This window comes from Trichosurus vulpecula, chromosome 6 (genome assembly GCF_011100635.1).
Source record: "Trichosurus vulpecula isolate mTriVul1 chromosome 6, mTriVul1.pri, whole genome shotgun sequence".
Taxonomy (NCBI): domain Eukaryota; kingdom Metazoa; phylum Chordata; class Mammalia; order Diprotodontia; family Phalangeridae; genus Trichosurus; species Trichosurus vulpecula.
This window is the reverse complement of record NC_050578.1, coordinates 166,658,151-166,685,398: the sequence shown is the minus strand read 5'-3', so window position 1 is coordinate 166,685,398 and position 27,248 is coordinate 166,658,151. Positions and strand designations below refer to the sequence as shown.

The following is a 27,248-nucleotide window of genomic DNA, read 5'->3' as shown; positions in this document are numbered from 1 at the left end:
ATTGGGGCAGCTAATAGAAGCCAGGCTTGGAGTCAGAAAGACCTGAGTTCAAATCCAGCTTCAGACACAAATTATGTGATCCTGGGCAAGTCATTTAACCTTGTTTGCCTCAGTTTCCTCTTCTGTAAAACGAACTGGAGAAGGAAATGGTAAACCACTCCAGTATCTCTGCCAAGAAAACCCCAAATGGCGTCACAAGGAGTTGACACAACTGAAACAACTGAACAACTCCTCAGGTCCGTAAGCATTGGGTATAACGCAGACAAGTTCATAGGTATCCTACTTTTCAGGCTCTGAAATAAGTGACACTCCGGAAAGCATACTCGAAGTACCACCTAGTAAATTAATGTTTCTAGACTGATGTCTAATAACTGATTTTTAGCACTCTCTGACCCCTTTTCCTAGCACTTATGGCACCATAACTTTAAAAACCAAAGTTGTTTGCATGAAACTAGGGCACATTTTGGGTTTCTGACAATTTCAGGTACTGATACAGCCATTTATCTGAATACAGATTTAGTGTTGGGAGAGATCTCAAGGGTTCCTCATTCAGGCAGCAAATGGCAGAGCCAAAATAGTCAATAGTGTAAAGGGTCACACAGGAAAACAAAGAAAGCCAAAGGAAAAAAATAAAAATAAATCTCAACACAAAGACTAGATCTTAAACAATTAAACATTCAGGGTTTCAGCTACTCCTTTAAAACCCTGAGGTTTTCCATTGTTTCAGATTATTTTTAAAAATGCCTGATCTCCTCTCCAATATTTAGCAGTGGTGGTTTAATACTGAAGAATTTGTAAAGAATTATTCATTCAGAAGGGGGGAAAAAACAATAACACAGGGTTGCTTTAATTTTATGGGAACAATTAAAATATGACAACTGAAAAGCAGTGATGGAAAACAGAAAAGTTAGTGATTCGCTCTAAAATTATCGTAAAATGCTGATTCTTTAAACCCAGCATTCTTTTACACATCCAAGTGGAAAATCTATTTTCCATTGCCAAGCTGCAATTATAGAACTTAGAAAGTCCATGCTAAAGTGGCATATAATTGGACAGCTTGACAGTTTTGCTCATAAAAAAGCAAACTACCTAAAAAGGCATGTTATTTTCAATAGGAATTTGTCTGGATGGGGATATTGTTGACAGTAATTGCCCAGATATTATCATATTATCATGGTCTCCAGCTAATATTTCTTCAATTTCAGCCTTTTTCTTTTACCCACCTATGTAATCCAAAATTATGTTTTACATTGAGCAGTGAAATACTTGTCTGGGAGATCTTTTACGATGGGATTCTACGAGGGTGTTAGATCATAAATCTCACATTCAAAGCATCAGTCATTTCATTTTTGAGTATCTATTAACCTGCCCATGTTCTTAATTTCAGCTCCATATAAGAGATCAGTGAACTTGGAACAAAGATTACCCAGGGAGGCAGACATAAAATGTGCATGTAAAACAATACTTACTTTGGCTGAAAAGGGAAATGGCAGATTTCAAATACCACTGGGGTCACTGAGGGCAATGTAGTCTTAGATGCAACATATTCTTCCTTCTCAAGCCTTTTTCACTACAATGAAAAGGATAGTTCACCACAGTGATCACTTACTCAGGGAAGAGGAAGATAGAGGAGAAGGAGAGCCACACACTTAAGTTACATCAAGGTTAGAAAGGTGGGAGAGAAGAGAGAGAGTGAGAGAATGAGAAGAACGTTGGCCAGGAGAGGTAGAGGACAGTTAAAAGGGAGTTCCAAGAAAGATAACAGGGCAAAAGGGACAACACCGTATTTCTTTGTAGGTCCTTTCCTAAACACACTGTAGCATATGAAGGTAATGAAATACTATTGCACTGTAAGAAAGGATGAATAAGAGGAATTCAGAAAAAACATGAAATGACTTGTATCAGCAAAGAAATATACATATACAATAACTACAACATTGTCCACGTGGTCAGATTTGATTCGTGTTTTAATTTCATTTGTTGAACTGCTCCCCCCCCCCTTTTTTTATTCTTTGTTACATGGAGTGCTTTGCTGGGTAAGGGAAAAAAAGAATATATTCAGAAATGAAGATGACACAAAAATAAAATGTAGCATAAAAACTGAAAAATAAAATAAAATGCCGGCCCTCACTCTACTTGATACATTGTCATTGCAATCATCTTTGAATACTAATAATACAATAAATTATACAAATTTGAAAGATAAAATGATGGTTTAGTTCATCTCTTAAATTAATATCTGTGGAAGACACCAGTAAAGCTTGTTCTAATAATGTCTTTTCAAAAATGGAAACTATATGAATATTTCCTTTAACCACCAAGAATGTCTTTTAGAAGACGTTATTTAATAAAGTTAATGTGAAATGGGGTGGGGGGGGGGGGCGGGGAGGCAGCTAGGTGACACTGTGGATAGAGTGCTGGGCCTGGAGTCAGGAAGACTCATCTTCTGGAGTATAAATCTGGCCTCAAACACTTTTTAGCTGTGTGATCCTGGACAAGTCACTTAACCCTGTTTGCCTCAGTTTCCTCATCTGTAGAATGATCTGGAGAAGGAAATGCCAAACCACTCTAGTATCTTTGCCAAGAAAACCCGAAACGGGGTCATGAAGAGTTGGATACTACTGAAACAACTGAGCAACAAAAATATCAAATTTTCCCCTTTCCTAACTTCCCCCAAGCCATTTCTTTCTACTTATGATAAAAATTTATGTTCAAAAAAATAATGTATTTTTCTCTCTACTTACAGATCAAATGGAAATGCATCTGAATTAAATTGGTATTGCCATGGAAACGCTGATATTTCAGATCAAAATTACTGATGATGCTATGAATGCTTTGAAAGCTGTTGGGTTCTATAAACATGCACATTATCACATTTATCTATGATTACCCATTCTAAGTCACCACTATATGGGCCATCACTTGTGATTAACAAAGTTTATCTTTCTGAAACAAATTAATAAATGCCTATTTATCTGACTTTCCAAATAGCTAATGAGTATTTCTCCTTCTTTCTGCTTACTGCAAGATGTACAACAGGCTAATAGATATTTTCTGTGGCAACAAATCCATAATAATTAAATTATTTATTAGCATAATCAGGATGTTTGGTAAGATAGAGATATAACATTGTCAAACTCCAATGAAAAAAAAACCTAAAATTGTACTTAACATTCACAAAAAATAGAAACTGGGTTAAATAATAATGCTCCATTAGTACGCTGCCATATTGTTATATAAGAATATTAGTCTAGGAATATATTCCTACAGGTGATAGACATTAGACTTGTGATTTCACTGGTATACAGAGCACCCAATGACAAACTTCCTTTACCATTTCCGGTCTCTAATTTCCCTGTTATTTATAGTTTTGGAAACTTGCTCAGAGCACTGAGAACTCAAATGTCTTGCCCAGGGGTCATATAGCCAGTATGCATCAAAAGTAGAACCAGAAAAAAAAAAGTAGGACCAGAATCCAGGGATTCCTGGCTCCAAGGCCAGCTCTTTATCCACCACACCAATATGTTACCAATTACATAGCAAATTATTAAGACTATTACTTATACATGACAATATGGTATTACAATGAATCAAAATATAGTTAATGCAATACTTTAATACCAAGCACTTAAAACTAACATTATCTTATTTTGAGCCTCAAAACGATAAGCATTTGTTGGGATCATAAGACTCAGAGGTGCAAGGAAACTTAGAGATTATCTGAAACAACTCCCTCAGGTTATGGATAAAGAAACCAAGAAGATCAAGAGAGGTGAAGGGTCTGGCCCAAGGTCAAACAGGTAACAAATAGCAAAATTGGGAACTAAACCCCAGATCAGGCCAAGTGGGTAAAAATTATAAGCAGATGAAAGAAGAGCAATCTCTCAAATTTAAAAAAAAAAATTCATTCTAGTGACCAAGTCAGACTAATAAAAATCTGAATTGCCTGAATCATACAGATTAAATATAGGCTAACTAAAACACAGTCTTGTTTCTTAACTCTTAAATGCTGACTGAATGGTGAAACAGAACAAGACGACCAACTCTCTAACCCTCCCTCTACTCCCCTTTTTTCACTTTCCTCCCCCATGATACCACCAAAATCCAGTCCTATTTCATCTTTTCTTTCTTCTCCAACTCTACTTCCACTTAATATACATTTTATATTGATTGTCCTATCACCACCCTCTCTTTTTTTATTAGAAGCATCTCAAGGATAATAACTGGCTGGTAGAGTACTATATATCCCTGGGTGTGCTCAATCAATATGTCTCCAAATATTTATTGAGTGATTAGTGAGTATGAGAGACGCTGTGTTATATGAGAAGCAGCATGCTGTAATAATAGTAAAAATGATAAATGAGATTATATAGCATATTACAGTTTGTAAAGTGCTTTATAAACATTATCTCATGCGAACTTCCTAACAACCCTGCGGGTTAGGTACTACAGATGTCATCATCACCATTTTACAGTGGAAAAAACTGAGACTCAGACAAGCTCAATGATATGACATTGCCAGTAAGTGACCAGAGACAGAGCTGTAGTCTGGGTGCTCCCAGCTCACTTCACCAGGTTGCCTCGAATAAAGGAGAGGGGGGCAGGGCTTTTAATCAAAAGAAGATTTACCTGAAATCAAGAGATCGCCTGAAAACCAATTCTGACACTTACCAGGTCACTCATAAGCTCTCTGTTTCCTCATCCACAGAATGGAAATAGTAATGCCTGTAGTACTTACCTTACAAGGCTGTTGCGAGGGTTAAGTCAAAGACCGTACATGACTGCGCTTAGGAAATGTTAAGGCACTGTAGGAATGTTAAGTGTTATAATTTCAAGCCATTTTCCTAGGAGCTAGAGATTGAAAGGGAAGAGCTATAAAAAAAAAAAAAGCCAAGGATATGGCTCTTGTCCTTAAGAGCCTGCCATTCCATCTGGGATTATGACGGAAAAACCACAAAAAAAGCTAAAAGAGAGGTATACGGCAAGTGTCAAATGGATGGTACAACAGACAATAAATGCTGTCGAGTTCAGAAGTCTCAGAGATTTACTGAGAGCTGCAACAGTCAGGAAAGGCTTCAAGGAGAAAAAAGGAGAAAGAGAAGCCAGAGTTGGGAACTTTTTGTGCAGCACCCATTTGTACTTGGTTCAGGTGCTGCTTGAGGTGCTATTGTATCACTAGCAGCCCATACCTGACTTGTACCTGGCCTTCTGCAAGCCAACAGGACACAGGCTATCACTCTACCATTGATGAGTATGGGAGTAGAGTTTACAATTTTATCCACCAAATGGAATACATCCTTGACTCATAAGCCCAAGGTCAACTCCCTTTGTACATGTGAAAGCTGCCCGACTCCACCAAGCCGGGAGACCTCTGAATTGGGCAAAAGCAAATACTTGATAAACTGGGCTCTGAATGAATCTAGGGTATGTGAAACATGGGTCAGGATTATTAAAATATGAAACTCTCTGTGGCTTTAGGCCCTATCCCATCTCTGAGAAAGTTCCTGCTCTCTGTTGACCCTCTACAGATCTGGTGATTTTACAGACAGTCAGTTTTCTGTGGTCACATGATTTAGTAAGCATAGTAAAATTGCAAAGAGACTATCAAGAATTCTATCCACAACTATGCCCAAAGGGCTATAAAAATGAGTATACCTTCTGACCCAGCAATACCAGTTCTAGGGCTGTATCCCAAAGAGATTATAAAAATGGGAAAAGGACCCACATCTACAAAAATATTTATAGCAGCTCTTTTTGTGGTGGCCAAGAACTGGAAATTGAGGGGATGCCAATCAATTGAGGAATGGCTGAACAAGCTGTGGTATATTACTGTAATGGAATACTATTGTGCTATAAGAAATGATGAACAGGCACACTTCAGAAAAACCTGGAAAGACTTATATGAACGGATGCTGAGTGAAGTGAGCAGAACCAGGAGAACATTGTATACAGGAACAGCCACAGTGTGCGATGACTGACTTTGATAGACTTAAGCTCTTCTCAGCAATGCAAGGACCTAAAACAATTCCAAAAGATTCATGGTGGAAAACACCATCCACATTCAGAAAAAGAAGTCTGAATGACGACTGAAGCAGACTATTTTCTTTTTTTGTTTTGTTTTATGGTTTTTTTCTCATGGTTCCTCCCATTTGTTCTAATTCTTCTATACAACATGACTAATGTGAAAATATGTTTAACAGGAATGTATATGCAGAGCCTATATCAGATTGCATGCTGTCTTGGGGAGAGGGAGAAAATTTAAAACTTATGGAAGTGAATGTTGAAAGCTAAAAATAAATAAACTTAATAAAAAAAATAATTCTATCCACATAAAGTACTTTTCCCAACCATCTGCAAACTTCTTACTTTTATAGGGTACCCTGGAGGGCACTAATATATTGAAGGGCAGAGATTTTAAGTTCATTAGCTCCTCCAAGGAAAAAGAAAAACCAACTTAGCTTCAATTGGCAGTACTGGGGTGGCAGTAGTTCCAGATCCTAGTTCTGAGACAAGAGAGACTCCAGATGGAGGGTATCAGCTCTTGTGGGCAACAGCGAAGGAGTAGAAAGTGGAACAGATGTTCTTATGTAGAGATCTTTTCTAAACTGAATGTTTAAAAGTAGAGGACAGCCAGTCTTTGAAACCAACAAAACATCAAATCCAGAGACTGCCTTCTACTTCCGTTTTTCTAGCCCTAACATGGGGAATTGGGAATGAATTGTAAGCTGAAGGACCTAGAAAATTTCTTAGAAAGTTGCCTTAGGTTTATAGCTCTAGAGATGGCACTGGAAGGGACCTCAAAAGTTCTTGCAAAAAAAAAATATTGGGCTTTTCATCTGAGCAGTTTACCATTTGGTGCTTCTAGATCAAAATATAATGGCTGAAATACCTTGACATTACTGATCTTCAATTGTTTGTTGATTAATTCATTTATTCACAATTTATAAATCAATTCATTCATTCATTCATTCACTCATTCATTCAATAAATATTTGCTGGATGCAGTGGCCAATAGGGCTTGGGTGTCCACTTTACAAAGAGAGTATCATCAAAAGAATGAGTTTGATATTTGCCTTAAAATTCATGCACGTGCCCCAAGGAACATACTTTATCATCCCTGGGGTGATGTATGAAATCACTAAGGTAATGCTGATTTAAAACGAAATGAATTATCTTTGCACAGAGGATGCATAAAAAGAAACTCGATCCAAAGAGTTAAGAAAACAGTTTAACTTTTTTTGTCGTTCCCATTCTTCTATGGTCAGAAAACTGCAGCCCCAATAAGCAAGTGGCCCTACACCCAGCTTCACTATGATAAAAACAGCTGGCCAGAAAAATATTGTATCTATTTATATTTTGCTAGCAACTTGACACACAACACCTTCCAGGGGAAAGAAGCAAAAGGGTTTTGTGCTAAAATTTAAAAGAAAAATACCTAACTTGTGACAGACAAAAGCTGGTGATTCACTGAATACTAACAGCCTAGAAGAGCCATTCCTATTCCCTGTTGGCGCTGGTACGATACCAATATTTCTTAGTGATTGTCTTTTCCTTTCACCTCGAGGGAGACTGTGCAGAACAGAAATAAGCAAGTCACTCATCTACCTACCTGCACCAACGTTTTCTATGCAGGATTACGTGAGAGTTATTCATAGTGTCCCTTTTTCCAGCCACAGCAGCAAATGCAAGTTAGGAAATCAAGCCCCAGGGAAACGTTCGCTTCTCACAGAGGGCTAACACTGCTGTGCTGCCACACCCCAAAGTATTTCAGAAGCCAGAAGTAATGACACTCTTGAATAATACTTTCCATTAAAAAAATCACTTCCAATTCTGAGCAAGCACATAAAGTATAAAGCAAAAACAAAACTTCTTTTAAGATCTATAAAAGCTGGTAAACTGATTACAACAGAACTTGAAAGTCTTTGTTGATCCACAGATCATGGACACCCTTAGCACATCATTCCAGCTCCATTAATGATGTTTCTATGACCAACTCCATCTTCTAGATTCTTCAAAACAAAGCTTCTCCAGAATGAATCTCCAAAATAAGATCCAGCTTGTTAAGTTGCTTTTTAATTTGAATTTCTAGCAATGCATCACCTTCATTTCCTGATAATTAAAATTCCTCTCCCCTTTTACCCTCTCTATGCCTAGGAATGCTTTTCAGAATAGTTGGACAATTCACATTTCCACTAAAAGTTGTCTTGACCTGGACAACTTATAAGCACTAATTCTGTGCCCCAGCCTAGAATGTATTCCTGTATACCCCTACTCCTTGGCATGGGCTCCATCCTCACCTCCACCTCTTGGTTTCTTCCAAAATTTAGTTCAAACACCACCTTGAAGCCTTTCCGATGCACCCCACCCCCACCTCCAACTACCAGGGCCCTCTTCCCTCCCAAATTCCCTTATTATTCTTTGTGTCTATTTCTATCTTGTCTCTACTGATAGAATGAAAGCCCCTTGAGGAAAAGATGTTTCCTCATGACTCTGGATCCCGAGGATATATGTAGTCCCGTGTCAGCCATGCAAGAGATAAGGTTGATTTATTGATTGAAACACATTTGAAAGTAACTCCCCTAGCCACCCTCAAGATCTCACGGGAACATCTCTAAGCAATGTGACCCAGAGGAGGATAACACTCGAGTCTGGCACCAATTAATACAAATAGAATTAAGCAGTATGCTAATCCATGGACCTTATGTCTCACTCATCTGCCATGGGTATGGTAACTCATCAAATTGGCAACCTCTCTCCCTCATAATCATCAACACTAGTGTGAGTAAAGAATCCATGGAGAATCTGAATTAATGTCATATACACATGGCTTCTTTCTCCTCCAACACATATGACCTCCCTGGACTCTTTTAAGTCCCAACTAACATCTCACCTTCTTCAGGAAGCCTTCTCCAAGCCCTCTTAATTCCTTCATCTGTTGATTATTTCCAATTTATTCTGTATATAGCACTTGATGTACATATTACTTTTTACCTGTCTCTTCGATTAGATTGTAAGCTCCTTGGGATCAGGGGCTGCCTTTTGTCTCTTTTTGTATCCCGAGTTCTTAACACGGTGCCTGACACACAGTAGGGGCTTGGCATTTATCGCTTGATGGAATGACTGAAGATGCCCATTCCAGCTAAGAAGGCTAAAGCAGCACTCACTGGTTTGGGGTCAGAATACTTAGGACTGAGCCCCTGTTGATACTTCCCAGCTGTGTGAACCCAAGTCACCTCCCCTCTCAAAACCTCTGGTTAGTCATCTCTAAAATAGCAGTAGAAAGAATTCTGAATCTGGAAGGAGAAGGCCTGGGCTTGAATCCTAGCTCTGCCACTTGTTAGCTGGCTGACTATGAGGAAACTCCTTAACCTTTATGAGCTTCGTCGGACTAGATTAGATGCCTCCTAATCTCTTACCTCACAATTCATGTAAGGAAAATACTTTGAAAACCTTAAAACACAGTGTGGATATGAATGATTAGAGAATTATAACAATGCTAGAGGACTGGGTGTGTTGCTTCCTCTAATGAGACGTGGGTAGCATGACGTAATACAGAGATATCAAATGCTGGCCTGCCAAGTGATGCCCTAACCAGATTAAAATGTAATCAGGGGGCAGCTAGGTGGTGCAGTGAGTAGAGCACCAGCCCTGGAGTCAGGGGGACCTGAGTTCAAATTCGGCCTCAGACACTTGACACATGTACTAGCTGTGTGACCTTAGGCAAGTCACTTAACCCCAATTGCCCTTCCAAAAAAAAAAAAGGAATCAGGAAATATTTAACAAAACAAATAAAAATACAATAAAATATGGATAACAGTGCATCTAAAACTAAATCAATATGCATTCCCCCAAACCCCTAAGGATGTTTATGCATGGATCGGTCACCCCTGTTTCTGAGTTTGATACCAGTGGTTTCATGGATAGGGAGACAGTGAAGGAGTCAGGAAGGCCTAGGCTCAGTGCCAGCCCCTGGTACAACCTAGGAAGATGACCTCGGGCAATTTACTTAACTTCAAGCGACTCCTTACTTCCACCTCACCTCTCACTCTATAAGACCTAAATTTATAAACAAAATACTTATCTGCATTGGCAGAGGAGGTTTCCATATTGTGAGCTCTCCAACATTGATCAAATCCCAAGTAACAACCCCTCCCCAGAAAGAACCAAGTGCTAATTTAATAACCATCTACATCCCTGTGAGGTAGGTAACAGGAGTCTTTTCATGTTCATTTTACAGATGAAAAAAAGTGAGATGAAATCTGTTCAGTGATCTGACTATCCTTATGCAGCTAGTAAATGGTGAGTCCAGAAACTGAACCTAAGTCTTCTGACCCTCAATCCAATATTCTATTATATAGCATGCTGCTTAACAGTCTACATTAGAATATTTCTATAGATCATGTGCTAAGATGCAGAATTTGCATCCATCCCCATGACTGAGTCTCATCATCTTTGTCCTTCAAAGTTCTTCACTCTCACATATTATATAATTGTTGTAACAGTGCCAGGTAGGGGCAAGTATGCACCTATGTAAGTATGCCAAGTACCAATATCCAGGGGGGACTTCTGTCTTGCTGTAGACTACAAGGCAGGCTGCCTCTCAAAGCTTGATGATCAAGGAACATAACGGTACAGGAAAAAAAGCTTGCAGAGCTGCTGCCTGGTTTGTTTTTTGTATATTTATCTGTTAAAGTCAAACAAAGTATGATTTCACATTTGTTCAGCACACCCTGGGCTTGTAAATCAATACTGCTGAAAGCTGACAAACAACGGGCCAAAGGTGAAGGAGCCCATTTCCCAACATCACCTTGCTCTCAAAACAAAACCTCCTGAATATTCATATCTAATGGAGTTCACAGAAACCTCCCCATCCATCATCAGGAGGACATGGTAGATGACTATTTGGAAATCTCATCACCAAATGGCAAGGCACTCATTTGCACCTGGAGCATGCTGATGCCTCATCCTTCAACAAGCAGATTCGCTGGATAATGCCTGGCTTCCAGAAGCTTATAATCAAAATCTGATGAAATTGATTCATTAAAATAAACTAATTAAACTAATAATGATAATAAACTAATAAACCAATTAAAACCCTCTAGGTAGAGTTCATATATATCATTCAGACTGGTCTTTAAGGTATAACCTACAGGAGATAAGCAGCCACAAAGAGTCTTCAGTAATAACACTCTTGCCTATGACCCACAGAGTAGAAAGAATGCAAAATCTGGAAGCAATCAATAAATATTTATTAAGCACCTACTATGTGCCATCAAACAACACAGGTTCAATTCCTGTACATGCGTGACTTTGGGTCCAGTTAAAACCTCATTACTTCACTTGGAAAATGTGGGTTTGGGATTAGACAACATCCGAAGTCTCTTTCAACTCTAAATCTATGATTGTATGATCCCAAGAAGACCAATTGATCTCCAAGCTCTGAAGTGGTCTGCTCTCTCCTCACCCAGTCCTGAGGCAGTTCCTCCATAATGCCCCCTGGAACGACACTTCAGCAATACAGTAGACGAGTTTTTCAGGGACCTCCTGCTTGCTTCTCTGCAACAGAGCTGTTTCTGAGGCAGGTTCTCTCAAAAAGACCCATCCGTGCCTTCGATCCTAGTGGCCAGCCAGCTAGCACCTCCTAAGCCAGTACCAAGGACATGCCAATGCAGCTCAGCATCATAATGCCAGTTTTAATAATACAGAACCTTAATGCACTTTGCAAATGTTATCTCATTTGGTCCCTACCACATCCCTGGGAAGTAGGTGTTAACTATTATACCCATTTTACAGACAGAAAATTTAGGTGAAAATTTAAGTGACTAATTGCCCTGAGTCCCCCAGCCAGCAAGAGTTTACAGCAGAATTTGAACTCGAGTCTTTTGTACTCCAAGTCCAACTTTCTATCCATTTAAATTACCATTCCACTTGTAGCAGGTAACTCACTCCTACCAGAGTCACTGAAATGGGGAATTATGCCCCAAAACAAAAAACATGACTTTTAACTTGCTCCTCCTAATCTAGAGGCCACTTGGTGCAGTGGATAGAATAGGACGTTGAGTCAGGAAGATCTGAGTTCAAATTCTGCCTCAGACACTTACTGTAGAACCCTGGGCAAGTGACTTAACCTCTCTGTGCCTCAGTTTCATTATCTATAAAACTGGATTAATAATAACAGCTACCACTCAAGATTGCTGTGAGCATCAAATAATATTTATAAAGTGCCCTTTGCAAATCTTAAAATGCTCTATAAATGTTAACTATTATCATTGTGACGATTACCTGTTTACTTCACCTCTATCTGCCTCAGTTTTCTTTAGCTGTAATAATGGAAACGACAGCCATACCTACCTTCTGGTATTGTTGCGAGGCTGAAATAAGATCATACTTGTGAGGAGTTTTGCAAACCTTAAAGTGTGCCTGTTCATATTCTTGTTCTCCCTCTCCTCTCCCTCTCTCTCTCCCTCTTTCTCTTTCTCTTTCTCTCTCTCTCTCTCTCTCTCTCTCTCTCTCTCTCTCTCTCTCTCTCTCTCTCCATATATGTGTGTGTATAAATATGTATATATACAAATGCATATATATAAATGTATATATGTTAGTTATTATTATTAACATTGCAAGCCTAGTGTTTACTGACAATGTCAGCGTCTAAACTGGGGAAACACTTGCTTTGCCTCTTTCCTAAGCCTGAGCACGGAAGACTCGAGAAGCACAGATGAACCTTGATTCCAAGAGCTGTTTTTGGTTTTAGGGAGAGGGGAAGAAATTACACAGCATGCATTTTATAAGCAGGAGATTGTGTTATGTTATGCCACATTAATTAGTCAGCAAAATAAAGCCTTCCATCTCTAAAAACTGCCAGCAAGAAGTTAATTTTAACTTCAGTTTCAGTTACTCAATGTGACAACTAGGAATTTCCTGAAACTAATCAATCTGGCAATCTCTCTAAAATCAAGGAACCATTTATAAATGTCCATTTGATCATAAATGAAAAGGAAATTTTGTGCGCATCACACAGTCACGTCATTACAGAGCTAAAAAAAACATGAGAGATCCCTGTCTAGTCAAACTCCTTTCATTTTACAAATGGGAAACTGAGGGCCTGTTTAGGATTTACAATGACAACACAATGGAGAAGCAGCATGATAGTAGACAGAGTGTGGAACATGGAGCCAGGAAGACCCCCTTGAGTTTGAAATCTGCCACAGGATGCTAATGACTCAGATTGAGCTTACCTCGTTAGACCTCCTTTGCCTGAAATTCTGACCAGCCCTTTCTACCCTTACTTATATATTTAATCATTTTTTAACTTAAGTACAGGATATCTTTGTTTAAATTTATAACAGATGTTTCATCATAAAATAAAAATAATAAAAGATAAAAGTTTTCAAGTGGCCATATCTTCTGCAATTTTTAAAACTTTTTCATTAAACTTAGTACATAGGAAAAAGGGATAGGTAAATATGAAGCACTGCATGGAGTCTATGCTTCAAAGAACCAGTTGTTCCACCCTGGTTTATGGTAAACCAACATTATCAATTTACATAATAAACTGGGTAGAAGGAAGGTTTTCAAGAATCATAGCAGCTTAGAACTTTTGTGTTGTAGGGAGTCAAATGTATTCTAATGAAAAGAGAAAAGTCAGTGCTTTGTGTTAATTTGGGCAGTGATTATTCTAAAATAAAGCTCCATTTCAATAAGTTAAAATGCTACTTGTGGCATAAACTCAACTAAATAAATACAAATAAGTAATAAAAGCTTTACCACACACATAAATGAACTATAAAGCAAGAAAAATAACAGACCCCCCCCCAAAATAATAACTGGCCTTTAAATAGCACTTTGAGGTTGGCAAAGCCCTTTGCATACATACATTGCCTCCTTTAATCTTTAGACCCTGGTGAGGTAAAGTAGATGCTACAAATATCTTATTATTTTCTTTTTGTAACTGCCATTCCCTAAATCCAACATTTCATACAAGAACTCCCTTTCATGGAAATTCCCAACATTGATACAGATCAACAATTCTTCAATACCTCAGAGTCTCAAGGAGTAGCCTGGAGCACAGAGAGGTTAAACTGCTCACCCATATATAGCGTGTCAAAGGCAGGACTTTCTTCCAGATGCTGAGGCCAGTCCCTCTGTCCATGAAGCTGCTTTTCCAAAACCATACTACTTTCAAAACAGAACACTACGGGAAGGTCGAGAAAATAGCTCTCATTTTCAGACTAATTCAGACTAAAATATGCTTCACCAGTAAAGCATGTGTAGATGTCCCCCAACAGCTCTTTTTGTCAGACACCATTCCACAGATACAATTTCTTGGTAGGTCAGTGAAGAAAACCCATTTGCTCATGGTAGAAATCCACAAGCCTGATCATCCTAATAGCACAGAATAAGCAGGCTGCTGATGACGTGGTCTGTCCAGTGGGAAGAATGGGTCATCAGTGCTCTAGGAATACAACAAAAGACCCAAACAAAACAAAACAAAAGGCCTTATACACTACGCAACCCTTGACAGCCATCGGACGTTTCTAATGATAAACACATATCCAGTACTGCAGAGCCTGCTGGTCACGTTCTTTCTGATAGCCAGAACACTTAGGGGATAAAGAAGATGAGTTCCATTTAATTTCTTTTTTCAGATAGTAAAGTATACTGGAAGTCGAGGCATGGCATGGAGTCTATGTATAGCCTAGGAGACCAAGAGGACTGGACGTGGAGCCACAAAGATAGCTGTGTGGCTCTAGGCAAGTCACTTAACCTTTGAGTCATATGTGGGTCCCAATTTCTATTAATCTTATTGTTATTGAGTCATGTCTGCCTCTTTGTGACCCCATGGACCATTCTGTCCATGAGGTTTTCTTGGCAGAGATACTGGAGTGGTTTGCCATTTCCTTCTCCAGTGGATTAAGACAAACAGAAGTTAAGTGACTAGCCCAGGGTCACACAGCTATTGTGTGTCTGAGACTACATGCTAACTCAGGACTTCCTGACTTCCAGCATTCTATCCACTGAGTCATCTAGCTTAATTTAGAACATCCCATACTGGGAGTTACCCACATTGAAGGAAAACCAATAATCACGTGTTTAATAAGCACCTACCCTGTACAAAAGTGAAATAGCTCTTATCCTCATGAAGCCTACATTCTAAGATTTACAGAATATAAACAACCATTTCTTATATGCATGTAAAATGCTCTGTCTGCTCCTAGCTCTCCCTAACTGAAAGCCACTATTGTGTAACGAAAGGAACTGGGATCTGATCATAAGTAGCTCATTTGCTTTAGGTCTCGTCTACGACCTGCCAAATTCAGAGGAATGTACGCCATTGTTTTCATGTTGTGACAATATGAGCTCCTCGAAGGCAGGAACTGTGTTTTTACCTTTCTTTGAATACCCAGAACTTAGCACAGTGCCCAGCACGTAGGAGCTAAGAGGCAGCTGGCAGGGCAGGGCAGTAGATAAGACTACTGGGCCTGGAGTTCAAATCCAACCTCTGATACTTAACTAGTTGGGTTACCACTTCACCTCTGTTTCCCTCAGTTTCCCCATCTGTAGAATGGGGATAATAACAGCATCTATCCCTCAGCGTTGTTATAAGGATGGAATGAGATCATATCTGTAAAATCACTAAACGCAGGGCCTGGTATGCAGTGGGTCCCGTATAAATGTTTATTCCCTTCTCCTTTCCCCAGTAAACACTTGCTGAGCAACTGAATTCATCTCAACCCCAGCTCTGTGTGTGTGTGTGTGTGTGTGTGTGTGTGTGTGTGTGTGTGTGTGTGTGAAATTTTGAAGGTATTTCTTGAAGAAGAACACAGGCAGGTGCATTCAAATATGTGAAGGCGAATGATGTGAAGGTCCAAGATATAAAGGGGTTCATTTTTCCTCTAAAGCAAAAACAAACACGGAAGAAAGATCAGATGACTGATTACTTCTGAAAATCCTGGGCCACCAAACACAAATTTCAGAAAAGGCCTTTGTTAACCTTTGTGAACTGCCAAATAAACAGCTCCTTAGCAGAGAGGGGAGCCCTTCTTTTGCAGGCCTTTCTGTAATAGATGGCTTACTCAGGCTCCATTTGTCAACAAGAGTCAAGCAGCTTTCATACCTGTGCAGAGGGTTTTTAAAAATGGGAGGGTGAAAGGGTTGAGGAGGGCTAGATTACACAGCAGAACGATAACATCCCCTAACCACCAGCCGAAAGGATATTTAATACAATACTTTAATTTAATACAGTTAATAATTTAATAAGGGACAATATTTTTTCCCGAGGATAGTAAATTAAAGACATTTCATTTCTGTCATTGAATTTACAATCTTATGAGATTCTGTAATATCCTACTTCGGCTCCATATCAAAGAAAGGCAAACAAAAAAGGAATAAGAAAGGCAGTTTAGCCACATAAAGAATGAATGACTGAAAAAGCACTAATTAAGCACCAACGATGCCAGGCAGTCACACGCATTCTCACAGGATCAGAGATCTAAAGCTGGAAAAGTCCCCCAGAGGCAATCTAATCCAAACTTTTATTTTACAGTTGTGGAAACTGAGGCCCAGAGAGATTAAGTGAGTTACTTATAGTCACACAGACAGAAAACATAGTTCAAAGGCTCAAGGCATTTTTGAGAGCTTGAAGGCAATGCATATCTCACACACATATTTTTTGGGAGTAAGATGAGAGGATTTATAGCTATCAATTTATTCCTGGCTCAAACATGCATCAAAGACAGAACAGCAATTTAAGCAAGTTTTTCTTTATTGCATTTTTTGAAAACTACATGATCATCACATCCCAGGATTCTCAAAGACTTTCCTGGAATTTATTTTTTTTAATTCCCTTGACTATAGTTTGGGTTGTTGCCATTTTGGTGGTTCTATATGACAACGTTATTGATTTTGAAAGGGATGGAGTACTTTGGGAAGATTTCCAAAGTGTTTGTTTTCAATGGCATTATTTTTCCAATAGAAAGACTATCATCCCTAGACATGAAACAAATGGACAAATCCTAAGGAGTTTAATGAATCAGTATTGCTTGGAGCAAATTTGACTACCTATGAATCTCTTTCAGTGTTAATATATTCCAAAATGCCTGGCAATATAAATCTACCTTCATTTATACTTTCATTTGCATTCATTACACACGGATATATTTTTACCTTCAAAGATATTTCAGAACTAAAAACACTTCCTTCTTTATAATTATTACAAAATGCCCAACATAAGATATACACAAAAAACAATGCATAATGTATAAAAATGCGACCCATAAAAACTGATCCTACCTTCCTCAGAGATTCAGTGTCCCTGAATTTCTATAGCACAGGTATATATGTTTTTAAAAATTATTTCAGCATACTGTCATTGCAAAATCATAGCTGCCCCCAAAATGAAATGGTCTGCCTCACAAGGAGGGGCACTCTTGTCATTAAAAGTACTGAAGAAAAGTCTGGATGACAGCTTGTTAGGGATCCTGCAAAAGGAGTTTCCACATCGAAAAAGATGGTTGGACTAGGAGACCTATGAGGACCCTTCCGGATCTGAGAAACTATGGTCCAAATGAGGTACACACTCTTAAAACACAAGGGAAGGGAGGTATTTACCAATTTAGCTAATTATCTAGTATTTTTATGCTGGAAAGAAAGAACATATATTCTCCATAACTGATTCTTTGCAAAATGTCAGAAATGATTTTTTCACATTTTGCACAGCATTTGGCAATGTTTCAGTCATAAATTGTGTAAATTAAGACTTTCAAACTGCATAAGTTATCTTATAGTTTTCCTTTTATGTTCATTCCACCTTCTTATCAGAACGCTCAGTTGGCAGAACGGAACCTTCTGCCAGTAAAGCATTTTTTTTCCAGGAGAGCAAAAAACATTTATGCATTAACTTTAAAGTGTACTTCAGATACCAGAAATATGATGCACAAACCATGGGTCTGATGGCTCATCAATTTCCCCCCAGGATCAAAGCATTTGATTAATCTGTGAATCAGCAATTCACCATTGCCACATCCTATTCTTGTTCATTCTCAATTAAGTAGAGTCAATTCCAACTGCTACATTTTTCTTACAAATTCAAAAGGGTGAGCCAACCTGAAATCTGAGGTATCCTGAATCCTGAGACTGAGAAAAGCAGCTTCGTTTCTGTTCTATCCCGCACCACAGGATTCTAGCTTGCCTGGGATGTATAATCCATCCATTTCAAACCAGATAAAGGTTTGATCACAACCTGAAGAGCCCAATGTGTGAAACCCAGCAGAAATGGCCTGCTGTAAAAGGTTATCCAATTTCTTGGAGATTCTTTATAGAACAGATCCCCTCTTGGCTTTGAAAAATCACAGAGTGGGCAAAAAGTGCCACCCTGGGAAGTCGACTGAGCCATGGATGTCACAAACACTGTGTTCACCCTGAACTTTGAAGGAAAAAAAACAGCTTTTTTTAAAGGGAAGTTAGAAAATAACTTACTTTTCCCAGGTCTTTGGTACAAAGTACAGACGGTAAAGTTCCTTTTGTCCCTCCAAGACGTTGTCAATTAATAGCATTCACTCAAGTAGGTCAGACAGACCAAAAGGAGTCTGGAAATAGAATAGGAACAAAAATTAAAACCCCAAAGTCAACAGGAAAATCCAAATAAGCCACCGGTTATTCATAATATTTCAGGGCAAGTGAAATGAAAGTATCTTTGAATTACTGAAATGACCAGACACCTAAGTCAAAAGCTAAGCCAATAACCCCTGCTCAAATCTGGACAGTAGTTTGCTCTGTTGCCTGAATAAGGCATCAAAGGCCAAGGACAAGCTTCTTGGAATCTTTCCATGGTAAAAATGTACACTCAGGAGTCAAGAAAAAAAATGAGATGGAGAGATCTTGGTTTCTAATTATACTGTAGCTTGGGATGAAGGGCTTCTGAAATTGAATGTGCCAGTCCTATCTAGCAAAGATGAGCTCATTCCACAAAGACACATAGTTGTAAGTGGAAATAAAGAATAAACATTTATTATACAATCTGTAAGCATGTAGCAATTTTATTCCTCTGTTTTTTAAAAAATAAATTATGATTTCTTTTAGAAATAATGAAGACAAACCCAAAACACAACACAGTAACAGTTTCTTCATCCAAAAGTCATTTATCAAGCAATCTCAACTATTCAGAAGGCTGACTCTGCATCAAAACATGCAATAAAAGGATTCTGAGAAGTCAAAATACATATTAAAATCCACATACTGAAGAGCCTCTCAGCAAACTTGGAGCAGAATTACACTTATTTTAGGTATAATTCTAACAAACATGGTGATCTATTTTCCTAGCCTGCAACAGGCAAGAAATTTCAGATTGGAAGGGAAGATTCTACTTAAGACATACAGATCACTTACATCAAAGGAAACAAAACACCTATTAAATAACACAGAGAACTCCAAGGGCATTTAGGAATTGATAAAAAGGTCTATGTGCTTTAATAGTCCCTGAGGGCAGGTGAATACAGAAGTACAGTGTGACTATTGATCATCCTCATGATGAAACTTAGTAGAGCTTTTCCATGCCTGTTTTCTGTTATTTGTTGTAGTTATTTACATCCCAGCTTTGTCTCCTTCTTTAAGAGGCAGCATACTATGGTACAAAGTTGAGTAGAATTATAACCAGGGTTGTGAGCACTTTGAGGAAATGGCATGTATCTACCTCATTTTCTCATCAGCCTTAGCAAAGTGGTTTGCATATAGTAGCCAATTAACAAATGACCAATGAGCAGAAAGAATGACGACTCTGAATCATCCAGAAATAGGTAAATTGTGTTTAATTTGCATAAAGTAAATGTATATAGTGCATTTTGGAAAGAGTGCCTGGCATATAGTGGACACAATAAATGTTTATTGATTCATTATTTTAAATAGTTAAAGAAAAGGGACACATTTCAGTTACTTGAAAAAAATCAGTGACTCTGAATATCACATTCCCCATTGATGCCTGAAAAATAGGTACATGATGGAGCAGTTATGAAGGTAAATAACCAGTGCTTCAATTCAGCTTCCTCATCTGTAAAATGCGAGGTTTGGCCAAATGGACAACGATTGATCACAGAAAGCTTGGATACCCCTTCCTCTTCCAAGAAGTTTTCTCAGATATCTCCTCTCTCTCTCTGACCCTCTGCCCCTCTTCCCCCTCTCCTACTTTCCCCTCCTCTTTCCCTACTTCTCTTACCACATTCTATTTTGTGCCATACACTTCAGTATAACATCAGCTCCTTGAAGGCAGGGATGTCATTTTTCTCTTCATATCTTAGCAGTAGTAGTAGTGGTGGTAGTAGTGGTAGTGGCAGTGGTAGTAGTAGTGGTAGTAGTAGTCCTAGTAGTAGTAGCAGCAGCAGTGACCCATATTTATTTAGCACTTTAAGGTCTGCAAAGCACTATACAGGTTATCTTATCTGACCAGTGACCTCCCTGGCTTCCTTTAAGTCCCAACTAAAACCCCACCTCCTAGGGGAAGCCTTCTCTAACACCTCTCAATCCCAGTGCATTCTCTCTGTTAATCATTTCCTATTTATCCTATATACAGTTTGCTTTGTATATATTTATTTGTATGGTGCCTCCCCCAACAGACTGTAAGCTCCTTGAGGACAGAAACTGTCTTTTGCCTCTTTTTGCATCTCCAATGCTTAGCCTAGTACCCGGCATATAGTAGGCCATAAATGTTTACTAAACAAAATTGATTTTGATACTCAAATCAAGCAAAGGAAGTAGGTGCTATGATAATCACCATTTTACAAATGAAGAAACTGAGGCTGAGACAGGTTAAGAGATTTGCCTAGGGTCACATAGCTACTTAAGTACCTGAGGCAGGAGTATGACTCAGGTACACCTACCTCTAGGTCAAATGCTTTAAACATCAAGTCAATTAGCTACCAAACATCATCTAACCCAACTCCCTATCATTTTATACATCAGAAAACAAACTTCAGATTTGCAGCAACTGCAGTAATGACACAGGTCATTAAGTAGCAGAGCTGGGATTTGAACACAGGTCCTGAGACTGTAAGTTTAGTATTCTTTCTATTATGTAAATTGGCTCCCTAATCCAAAGGATCTCAAATTTTGAATTAGTGGCACTTTGATTTTGTTTATTATTAAATGATAATGTTTCACCTATTGTTACATATGAAAAAAATGAAGTTCTGCATGAATCAGGTGGTTAAAATTCTTTCGGACAAAATCAACAATAAGCTTATATAAATGGGGAAAGGATTCAGGAAAACAGTGAGCAATTAAATTTTTTTTCTTGATGTCACAGGTCTCACTTTGGGGTTTTTTTTTTATTAGAAAGCAAAAAAAAGAAAAAGGAAAAAAGGCGAGACTTTAAATATTTTATTCTTTGAGTCAAAGGACACATCAGAACAAATGGAATTTGGATTCATTAGAAAGTTCACCATTTAGTTAAATTTAACAAAAACATACATTTTGAAACAGTCACAGGTAATGAATTCAGCTTACCACTTTAAGTACCATTTAAGGTTGGTAGCAAAAAAAAAAAAAAAGACAAACCAAGGAACACAGGTCCTGAACAAGAAAGAAAAATGCCCCCAGCTTTATGAGGAATTGGCAACATCCCCAACCACAACCTGAAAGCTTGCTCAAATGGTAACACATATGCCTTATTCCTGTATTTTCTCAATTGTGGGCTATAGAGAAGTCTGCAGAAATGAGATTGGAACAAAAGAACAAAGACCTTAACTAAGTCCTCATTTTCAAGTATTTGTTCTGAGGTTCAGATTAAAAACCACAGAAGACTTTTAAGTTGGAAAAAAACTACTCAGTGGTAGCACACAAGATCCATTTTTCTTTAAATGTGAGGATCTGAGTAACCATGTCTTTGCTATATACAAGGTAGACCTATTTGCTTTTTTTAGTCTCAGAGAGGAATGCTAAGCAAAAGCATAGAAACCTTGGGTCCTAAATTCGAATTCACATTTTGAGTTCTTTTCCCTTCAAATGGAAATGCTGTCAAGATTTTAGTTAATCTCAGTAAAGGCAATCAACCTATCGTATTATTAAAATAAATGGTTTAGATATTACTCACCAAAAGAAAGTTGATTCTGCTAGCCCTAAAGAGCACTAGTCTGAGCCCTGGCATTTATTCAATGGGTAAGTCACTTAACTTTTCTCAGCTTTGGTTTTCACATCTGTAAAACAGGGACACTTTTGTTTGCACTATCTACCACACAGAGTATAAGTATTTGGTAAAACATAATAGAAATTATGTACATTCTCTGAACCTTCAGATTAAGGATTCTCTTGGTAACCCAAAGTCCGTTACACTGCCACAAAGAGAAGAGTAAAGTTACTTTACCAGTGACTCTTATCTGGTATTAGATTATAGTCTCCTTTGGTGATTTGGTGAAATCTACAGACCCCTCCCTGAAAACCATATTTTTAAATGCATAAAATATAACATATGGGATTACAAAGGAAACCAAATATATTGAAATAAAGATGCCACTTACTTTCCAACTAAGTTCACAGACCTCTTGAAATCTGTAGATGCCAGTTTAAGAATTCCTACTTTAGACAATGACTCATAGTCTCGACATTTGTGCTTTTTAAATCTCTGCCTAAATTGCTCCAAGGATGTAAAATCTATTCTGTTGTACCTTTTCAATATTTTTAGAATAAACATATTTTAATAGATGTCTACGTAGTGTAACCAGCAAGTTAATACAAAGAATATATAAAATTATGGTCAAAGTTCAAAAAATTAAGTGAAATACCATTTTAAAGACAGATCCCGCAGACAACGGCACAATAGACAAAGTGCTAGCTTTGGAGTCAGAGATCCTGGATTCGAATCTTGGATCTGACATTTACTAACTGTGACTTTGACCAAGTCCCCTAGCTCTGTCAAAGCCTGAGTTTCCCTCACATTCTGGAAAATTATTTGGAATTAAGTAAAAAGGAAAAAAAAGCCACAACTTTTATGCCTTTGAACTAAATGATCTTACTGCCAGACACAGAGTCCAAGGAGGTCAAAGACAGAAAGAAACATCTCACGTATCAAAATACTCATAGGAACTTTTTTGTGTATAGTAGCAAAGAACTAGAGACAAAGTTGGTGTACGGTTGTTAAAGGAATGGATGAACAAACTGTCATAAAATATCATTATGGTACAAAAAAATGAAGACTTGGAGAAACTCAGAAAAACATAGGAAGACTTTTACAAATTGATGCAGAGGAAAGTAAGAAACAGAAAAATAAACAATATACACAACTACAGCAAAGCAAATGAAAAGAATAAAATTGAACTTTATACAATTATGCCCACTAAGAAAAGCTGTGGAAAATACCCCTCTTTTTCTTTGGTGAAGTGGCAAAACTACGGGTGTAGAATGGTTACATGGTGTTGGACACAGTAAAATGTGTCCTTTGGTTTTGTTTAGTTGTTTTTTCTTCTTTGCTGTATGGAAAGCTGCACTGACTAGGGGAGGGAATGAGTCATATAATGTACCTGGAACATAGCAACAAGTGCCTAATAAATGCTTATTGATTGATTGGTGTTTGGAAACAACTGTGATGTAAAAAGCCAAAAGAATCCAAAATAATTTTTAAAGAATTAAGAAATGAGGAAGTCGGACTAAACGATCACTAAGATCCCTTTGAATGTCATGATCCCGATACTTTTATCGAGAGGCACAGCATCATAACAATCAGACTCATAGCTAACATTTATGTAGTGCTTACTCTGTGCCAGGCACTGTGTTAATAAGCGTTTTACTATTATTTTCTCACTTGCTCCTCACAATAATCCTGAGAGATAGATGTTATTATTATGTTGATTTTACAGATGACGAAGCCAAGGCAAACAGAAGTAAGTGACTTGCCTAGGTTCATGTGGCTAGTAATTAATAAAAAGAGCTAAAGCTTCTATAATGCTTACTATGTTGGGCCAGGTAATATGCTAAGCATTTTATAATTCTTATCTCATTTGATCCTCACAATAACCCTGGGAGATCGGTATTATTATAATCCTCATTTTAAGAGCTTCACTGCTGAAATTTTGTCCCTCAAAATACCTCTATAAGTAGCAGTTCTATTCCAAAGGGGATGAATTATTTCAGCCTAACATGCATATAAAGCGCAGTCACTTACTAGGCAGGTAGAGAGAAGACTTAGAAGCACCCCAGAGTGACAACCCCAAGCAAAATTTCAAGTCCCACCTCCTTCCATTCTGTACCCCTTCACATCCCCTGTCTTCAGTTCCCCAAGAAGCCAATGCCCTTATGCTACCTTCTGGGTACCCAAAGTCCTACTCAGGCCTACCTAGCTCCTCCTTTCTACAAAATTCCCAGTCCTCTAATTCATCTAATTTAAAAACATATTCTTTCATTTCATAATTTAATAATAATTTAGACTACCTATAAGTTGAATCTCAGCTGAAAGAATGCACATAAAGTTGTGTAAGACTGACAGTCTCCTTCCCAAATGATATTTGCTTTTTTAAAGGAGAAGTGGGTTTATCCATTCAAATCTCTAGTCAGTAGAATGGAAGGAAGCAAATTTTTAAAGCAGAAAAACCTTGCTATGTCAGCAGAGCACAAACCAAGCCGAAAAGACTTCAAGTATGGCCCAGGTCCCAGACAATGTCTGCTTTTCAAGGACAAGCCTCACTAAATTCCAAAGAGCTCATTACCAGCTGGCTGGCCACATAATGATGAATTCTTAGGCCATAGTAACCCATGGTACAAAGAAAAATACAAAGACTGACCAGGCAGTTCTGGTGAAGGATATACTGCTGTGATCAGAGGACTTACGAATCAACTGTACCACTGAAGGACTTGGGGAACCTGGGCAAGTATAACTTCTCTGCACTTAGGCGTCGTCATCTGTAAAATGAATGCAATGATGCTCACATTACCAAAGGTGGTTGTGAGAATCAAATGTGGTTCTGAAGGTGCCAAGTAAATATGAAGATATAGGAGATGAGAGGAACCCTAGAAGGCATCTAGTCCAAGCCTTTCATCTTAGAGATGAAAAAACCAAGGCCTAAGAGGTAACGGTAAGTGACTTGCCCAAGGTCACAAAGGCACTAAATGGCAAAGCCAAGATTCAAACCCAGGCCAAACCTTGGCTCCACTCTTTACTGCCTCTGTAATCAAATGCCTATCATTGTTATTCTGAGATAGAGACCACCCTGCACCCAGGCCGGCCAAAAGAAAAGGGAGAGACAAGAGCCTCCCACTTCTGAAAGACTGCCCATCTCTGTAATTTATCATGGGGTGCCATAGCATCCAATAGTGTAGTGGGAAGTAGCATAGTGTGATCGAATGTAAAGAGTGCTGTATGTGGAGCCAGAGGACCTGGGTTTAAACCTCAGCTCTGTCATTTGCATCTGTGTGACCTCAGACAAAACACTCCTCCCCCTTGGGCCTCAGTTTCCTCATCTGTTGGGAAGGGTTCCATTGTGTGATCTCCAGCCAACTCTAGTCCTTCCAGCTCTAAATCTGTGAACCTACAAGTAGATTGCCATTTCCAAGGTCTCCTCCAACTCTACGTAGTAAGATCCTTTTTTGGTAACTGGTACTTATTTTAAAAAAAAAGACTACCTGTTTTTTAGAAAAACATGAAACTTTAAAAGCTATTTCCTTCAGAATGTAAGATCCTTGAGGATAGGGACTGGTTTTTGTTTTTGTTTGTTAGTGATCTCAATAACGATGCCTGGCACATGGTAAAAGCTTAATAAGTGTTTATTGACAGATTAAAGAAAATATCTACATTATCAAGAAAAACTCAAAAAATCAGCAAGACAGTCCCCAATTCAAAGATATCACAAAATGGAGGGGAGAGAGAATCATACTTTGATTTGAAAAAGACAAAGAAATCTTTGACTAAATCAGGAGCTTCTACTTTTACTAGGCAAAACTTTAAAAAGAAAAAGACTTGGCAAGGCAAACTGTTCTCAGATCCCGGGAAAAAAAAAAGTCCTGTCGTTTTTAATATCTTTCAATGAAGGAACAAATTCCTGGGGACTGGCCCTGCCCAAACATGGAGCAACATTTAAACACACAGTTTAAAATGTGTACATGTTTACTTATTCAGAATACTGAAGGAGAATGTCAACCAAGAAATCTTCATATTCATTTGTTCGAATCCCAATATCTGAAATGAAGCTTTTATTTATTCTGAAATCCTGTTCTGAATTCAAATAAAAACAATTTCTGAGACAGTGTCTAGGAGACAGAAGACACATCTGAACACACCCTTAAAAAGTTATTAAAGGTCTCTCTATGTGGTGTAAAACATGGGCTTTAAACTCCATATCTATTCCCTTTTTTTCTCCAATCATTATCAATGGCACAAATGTTAGAAGCAGGTAATTCAGCAGAATATCTGTAAAAAGAACAGAAACAAGGCAATACCATTGCTATAGAGAGCTTTCAGAAACAAGGAAAGGGTCCCAAGTAGCAGAATAAGAAAACCTAGGAGCCACCCTTGTGGGTACAACCTCCAGCAATGCAAATCCCAACAAGCCTCCTCAACCTGTGCTCATCTTCTTGGCAATAAATCAATAAATAGGTGCATGAGACTCAAGAAGTAAAATGGTCTACTCATGGTCACTTAGCCAATATCAAGGATAGGATTCCAACCCATGAGCTCCTGACTCAAAGTCCATGGCACTATCAGTTATATTGCTTTTCAGAGAATGTTATCTTGCAAAATGCAGTAAGTAATCCCAATTAACTGGACACCAGACACATTATCAACATAGCTCTAACAGGAACTTGGGAACTTAAGGAAACAGCATAGAAATGTTGGCATATGTGTTCTGGTTGCTGTAAAACACTTACAAAATCTTCTATTTCAGAGCCTTTCTTGAAATGATAAATAGTATGTATCTAAAACCGTGAGTAAGCATTATCAGTAATGGGGATAAAATGGAAGCCTTCCCAGTAAGAACAGAGGTAAGACAAGGATGTCCATCATCACCACCATTATTCAATATTGTACTAAAAATGTTAGCTATACCAATAAGACATATGAATTAATGCAAAGTGAAGTGAACATGACAGGTGAATACTGTACACGGTAACATCAATATTGTAACAATAATTAACTGTGAAAAACTTAGCTACTCTGATCAACACAATCATCCAAGACAAAGGACCCATTATGAAAAATGTTATCTACCTCCAAAGAGAGAAATGAACTCTGAATTTGAACTGAAACCTTTTTTTATATTTCTTGCTTTTTGGTGTGT

General features: G+C 38.2%; 1 protein-coding gene across 4 annotated transcripts in view; it reads right to left on the bottom strand.

Moving 5' to 3' along the window:
- Window positions 1-27,248, bottom strand: part of APBB2 (amyloid beta precursor protein binding family B member 2) — a 428,865-nt gene that overhangs the window by 288,469 nt on the left and 113,148 nt on the right. For all 4 annotated transcript variants that reach the window (XM_036762574.1, XM_036762575.1, XM_036762576.1 and 1 more), the window contains exon 3: window positions 18,475-18,584. The gene's annotated coding sequence lies outside the window, so the exon portion shown is untranslated. The remainder of the gene's footprint in view (window positions 1-18,474; window positions 18,585-27,248) is intronic.